Genomic DNA, 6,000 nt, shown 5'->3' with positions numbered 1-6,000 from the left:
TGTGTTTCCATACAAATTTTAGAATTATTTGTTCTAGTTCTGTGAAAAATATCATTGGTATTTTGATAGGGATTGCACTGAATCTGTAGATTGCCTTGGCTTGTATGGTCATTTTAACAATTTTAATTCTCCCAATCCATGAGCATGGTATATCTTTCCATTTATTTATGTCATTTTCAATGTCTTTTTATCAGTGTCTTATAGTTTTCTGAGTACAGGCCTTTTACTTCCTTAATTAGATTTATTCCCAGGTATTTGATTCTTATGGATGGAATTGTAAATGAGATTGTTTCCTTGATTTCTCTTTCTGACAGTTCATTGTTAATGTATAAAATTGCAACAGATGTCTGTATATTAATTTTATATTCTGAAACTTTACTGAATTCATTGATGAGCTCTAGTAGTTTTTAGGTGGCATCTTTGGGATTTTCTGTGTATAGTATTATGCCATCTGCAAACAGTGACAGTTTTTCAATACATTTTTATTATTTTGAATGCAAGCTATTGTATTGAAAGATATTTTATAAAATAAAGTCTTTATATTCTAGCTTGTAACTTTAATATTTTGACAAGAACTATGCTCTAAAATGTCTCATTAACAAAATCACATATATATCTGTGACATTCTGAGAGATACACTGTAATATAAAATATGGACACGATGTATGTTTGCTCTTGTTTTCTTAGGAGCTGTGGATGAGGGAGTGGCTTCAGCTGGGAAAGAATCCATGAAGGAGGTGGGAAAGGGTATCAGCAGTTGGGGAAGGAAAAGGGACCTAGTCATGAACCATGATGGAAAAGAGACCCTTTCCATCAACATTGCTCTGGAACTCTGTATTTTTTCCTCCCTGAGTGACAATTGTTTTGCTACATGAAGCAAATAAGAAAAAAACCCTCTATGTATGCATTCAGTGATGATTTTTTGTGCTTACTACTTGCCAGGTATGTTCGGGTCCCCGTGATAGGCCCAAGGGGTGGGGCCCAAAGCACTTTAGAAACAGTAGGTAGTTACCACCTATAGTGTTTGTTCTGCTGCAGGAGTGAAGTTGTGGTCTGCAAAAACCTAAGCCCAACTCATCAAAGCCACAATACTAGACATTTGGCTTCCAAAATGGTTTAAAATCCTGTTTCCAAGTCCCATCTTGAGAAGGACTTGAGTTGGTAAAGGTTTTTGTATGGGGGAAACCACCCATTAGAGCTGGAAAATCTTACTGCTTCCTTTACTGGTTTCTCTCTCTCACTCTTTTTTTAAAGACTTCTGGAAACTGCATTTTGTAGGTCTGAGAGGAAAAGTTAATCTCTGCTTCACTCCTTTGCAATTCTCAGATGGGATAGTTTGCTTTTAAGCTGCAGGGAAATAACTTAGGGAATTATTGGAGAAGTTTCTCTCAGCACTTTGAACACAGAAACATTTTGTGGATGAGTAACTGCAGTGCCCTTGGGAGAATTTCCAGGAATTCATGACTGCTGGATTTATCTACCCCAGGCAAGATGCAGTCATCCCCTTTTTGGAGAACTATAAGACTAGATCCAGGCAAGTTCCTCTTTGCATATAGGGACTTAGAGGAAAGCAGGGTGGGGTGGGCTAGAGGGGAAATAATGAATACAGTGAATGAAATTTGTGTCATTCACAAAAGGTTTGAGGCCCTCCTCTTTGCCAGCACTGTGCTAAGCTCCAAAATGGAAAGTAACACTGAGTCTTGTCCTCAGGGAGCTCATAGACAAATGGGTCACCCCAGCCACCCTGGGGTCTGTGAGCGACCAGAGGAAAGAGGAAGAGGAGGCTGAAAGGCAAGGCGGAGCCTCGGTACCACCTCTGCTGTGCTGAGAAATCTGACAGCCTCCTCGGTATTCCACAGAGATGCAGGGATCCTGAGTGAGGCGATGAACTTTCAGAGGGGGTTTATTTCTTTAGTCTTTGTATTTTCTGTTACAAAATTTTAAAATCTCATTGGAGAAAATGTGGAGGTTAGAAAGGTGTCAAGAGGACATATAAAACCAACTGTAATCCCACCACACAGAGATAACCATTGCTACTATTTTGGTATATTTGCTATAGAAGTTTTTACATGTATGTTTGTGATCATTTTATATATAAAACTGTATTTTTCTTTTTTCATTAATACTAATTCCTGGACATTTTCTTACTTTCTATTTTTTTTAATAATAAAATTTAAAATGTGAATTCCCTGGTGGTTCAGTGGTTAGGACTCTGTGATCTCCCTGCTGAAGGCCTGGTTTAGATCCCTGGTGGGGGAACTAAGATCCCTCAAGCCATGGGGCATGGCCTAAATAAATAAATTTTAAAAAATGTGAAATTATTTTAGGTTTACAGAAGCGTTCCAAAAGCCATGCAAAAGTTCCTGTATGTCCTTCACCAGCTATCCCTAATGTTAGCTTTTTACTTTCTAACTCTCATCTCTGTCAAAATGTACTTATCTCCCTCATATTTCCCCTGAGATTTCTAAAGTGACAGATTACTAGCCTGGAACACTGACCCATAGTCCTGTGAGTCAACAGACACTCCCAGCCTGAAACACAACTGCAGTTGGACAGGGCACTGCTGGAGTCACCAGGCATTGACCTGGAGGAGGGGATTCTGGGTGGAAGCAGTGCTGGGCGGGGAGGTGCTGCTGAGCAGATGGGACCCCAGGACCCTCAGCTTGGCCTGGCGGGAGCAGCTGCCAGCATGACTTCTAGATAAATCCTCACTCGCTAAGATATTAAGTGATCTGCTCATGCCTCTCCTGATATTTTATTATAGAAAAGTAATAAAACAGAGTTTCTGCGTGATCTTGACCAGCTTAGACCCCGAGTCTGATCCAACATTTACCCGCATTGCTCAAAGCCAAAATGAAATGATTTCCGATCTGTTCTAAAGTCCTGGGGTAAATCACTCTGTCCTCACAGATCATCCAAGGAAAACATCAAGTACTGGCAAAAGTCATCACTCATGATGGAAATAAACCATCCCCAAGCCCCAGTCCTGGACTCTGTCTGTACCTTTCACCATCCAGTGTGAGCTCTTCCTTTTAAAAACACTCTTAGTACTTATTTGTTCTCTCTTAGGATCATTTTCATGTTATGCGGTGTGTGTGTGTGCGCGTGTGTGTGTATTTCTTATTATTGTCTTCATTTTTGCCTATTGCACAGTGCTCAGAACAGTACCTAGCTATTACATGCTAAATAAAAAAATTTTTCATTTAAATTTATTATCTCTATACCCTTTCCCTTGGAGAAGTGATGGAGTCTCACAGCTTCAATGAATACATTTTAATACGTATATTTTAGTACATAAATTCTGGGATCTCCCACTGCTTCCTAACTGGTCCTACTTTAATAATCTAATTTAATTGAAAATTATAAAACACTAAAATTGGGATAATCCCCTCTTTCAGTCTCTTCCTGTGATGGGCTGAATTGTGTCCCCCACCCCAAATTCAAACGTTGAAGTCCTAACCCTTAGTGCCTTAGAATGTGACTATATTTGGAGATGGGGTCCTTGAAGAGGTGAATGAGGTAGAATAAGGTCACCTGGGTGGGCCTTAATCTACTATGACTGGGTGTCCCTGTAAGAAGAGGAGATTAGGACACAGACAAGCACAGAGGGAAGACAGCCGTCTACAAGCCAAGGAGAGAGGCCTTGGAAGAACCAACGCAGGCGACACCTTGATTTTGGACTTCTTGCCTGCAGAACTGTGTGGAAATACCTGTCTTATTTAAGCCACACACTCTATGGTATGGCAGCCCAAGCAAACAAGTACACTTCCCTCACCCGAACTCTGAACTGGCTTTCCTGGGGAACCTCTGTATTTCTGCCACCTGCCATCCTTCTCTCAGGCACACATATTTGAAGTCTCTTTTCCAGCTCTCAGTTCATTTGATCATCACTAAATGTGTGTTGTGCATTCTTTCTCCCCTTCATTGGCACTGCTGTTGTTCTAGTCCAGCTCAGTGTCGACCCTTACTTAATAGCCTTTATACATTTCTTTTCATACACAGATCTTGGTCTCTGATTTCTCTTTTATGATATGGGCCCAAATGTACTCTGAGTGCAGCTCACACTGAATGATTGACATTGGACCACATCTTCTCCCATGTCATTGCCTCTGCTGGGGGTGCCCTTTTCTCTCTCCTCCAGGGCTTGGTCATCTGTGGCTCTGGACGTGTAAGTCCATGCCTTCTTGCTCACCTCTCATCTGACCTCTTCTCCTGACTTCGGTGTTATGTCCTTAACATCCCTAGTCTCAGCCTCCTAATCTGTCTTTCTGCTCTTTTTCCATACCAGCTATAGTTTAGAATATTAAATTAACATTGAATACCCCCTGTAACCGACGAGGTACTTTTCCTTATATTCCGTCATATGTACAGGAAGCAGACACTAACAATTCATGTGGGGTCATGTTAGAGGTTTTGGTTTAGCCTCAGTGTTTTATTAGTTTTGAGTCTTTGGGAGAGTCCTATGACTTTTTTTAAATCTCAACTCTAAAGCAAAGATAATAGTATTTAATTTCACTTGAGCATTATGAAGAAAAATAGATTAAATGTATTAAAAATTTGCAAGGCACTAAGAAAGCAATATTCAGGTTATTTGATGTAGTTGGCTTTCTTGAAATTTCCCATATTGCCTTTTATTGCCACTGACCCTGTCTTCAAGTGCCTGCTAACCTCTATGCAAGCTGATTTTGTGTGTCATGTATTCTTTCTGATTTCTACAGCACCTAGTTGTTTCTTAATAAATACTGAAAAAATTAAAAAAGCTAAGCTAAATCCTAAAATCACAGAAGTTGAAAAGCCTTATAAAGAGGGTGATTATTCAATCCACTCTGCATGAGGTGGTTCTGTTTCCCCAGCCTGATTATAATAGCACCCCCCCACTCTCAAAAGTGTGCTTATTGGACAATAAATTATATGGTCACCCTCCCCATGAATGACTCTGCTTAAACAGAATTGTGGTAGTTTATTTCACAAAGATAAAAGGGGCACAGGGCAAACTTCCTAAAAGGAAGAAAAGCCTGAAGATAAAGACAGTTGAAGCCAAAAGTACAAGTTCTACTTGGGAGACTATTTCAGCTAATGGACATTATAAACCCCATGGGTAAATGGATTTTCCTTAAATGTCTGAATGTCAGATGAGATAAAACAGCTGCATGCACTTTGCTGCAATATTGCCAAGTTTAGTCTTTGAGTTAACTCTTGGCAGATACACTTGGAATCTGTACAGCTCAAAAGCTATTAATCAAACTGCTAAACGTGTGTTGTTAAAAGATAAATATGTTGTCTATATCTGATTTTCATAATTTTTGTTTGTTTTTAATTACCCAAGTAATCCATGTATACATTTTTGTTATTAGTTAAAATGTCAAAATATAGAGTAAAAAAAAAAGTCTCCCCTCCATTACCTCTCACCCAACCAATCTCACGTTTCCACATGTAAGCCAATTTTAACCAGAAACAATACCAAATAAAGATTGAGAACAAGTAAATTATAACTATTAAATATTCTATAAATATAACAAATTAGTAATTTAGAATAAATAGTCCAGCTTCAAGAAGACAATTTGGCAAAAACATGCTACTAAACAACCAATGGGTCACTGAAAAAATCAAAGTGGAAATCAAAAAACACCTGGAGAAAAATGAAAATGGAGACTCAACAATCCAAAAACTAAGCGACACAGCAAAAGCAGTTCTAAGAGCAAAGTTTATAGTGATACAAGTCTATTTCTGGAAACAAGAAAATTTTCAAATAAAAAAATCTTTACACCTTAAGGAACTAGAAAAAGAACAAACAAATCCCAAGGTTAGTAGAAGGAAAGAAAGAATAAAGATCAGAGTAGAAATAAATAAAATATAGACTAAAAAAATAACAGAATAAATCAATGAACTATGAGCTGGTTCTTTAAAAAGACAAACAAGGGCTTCCCTGGTGGCACAGTAGTTGAGAGTCCGCCTGCCAATGCGGGGGACACGGGTTCGTGCCCTGGTCCGGGAGGATCC

Source organism: Orcinus orca, chromosome 10 (genome assembly GCF_937001465.1).
Source record: "Orcinus orca chromosome 10, mOrcOrc1.1, whole genome shotgun sequence".
In the NCBI taxonomy this organism is placed as follows: domain Eukaryota; kingdom Metazoa; phylum Chordata; class Mammalia; order Artiodactyla; family Delphinidae; genus Orcinus; species Orcinus orca.
The sequence above is the reverse complement of the archived record's forward strand: the minus strand, read 5'-3'. Positions refer to the sequence as shown.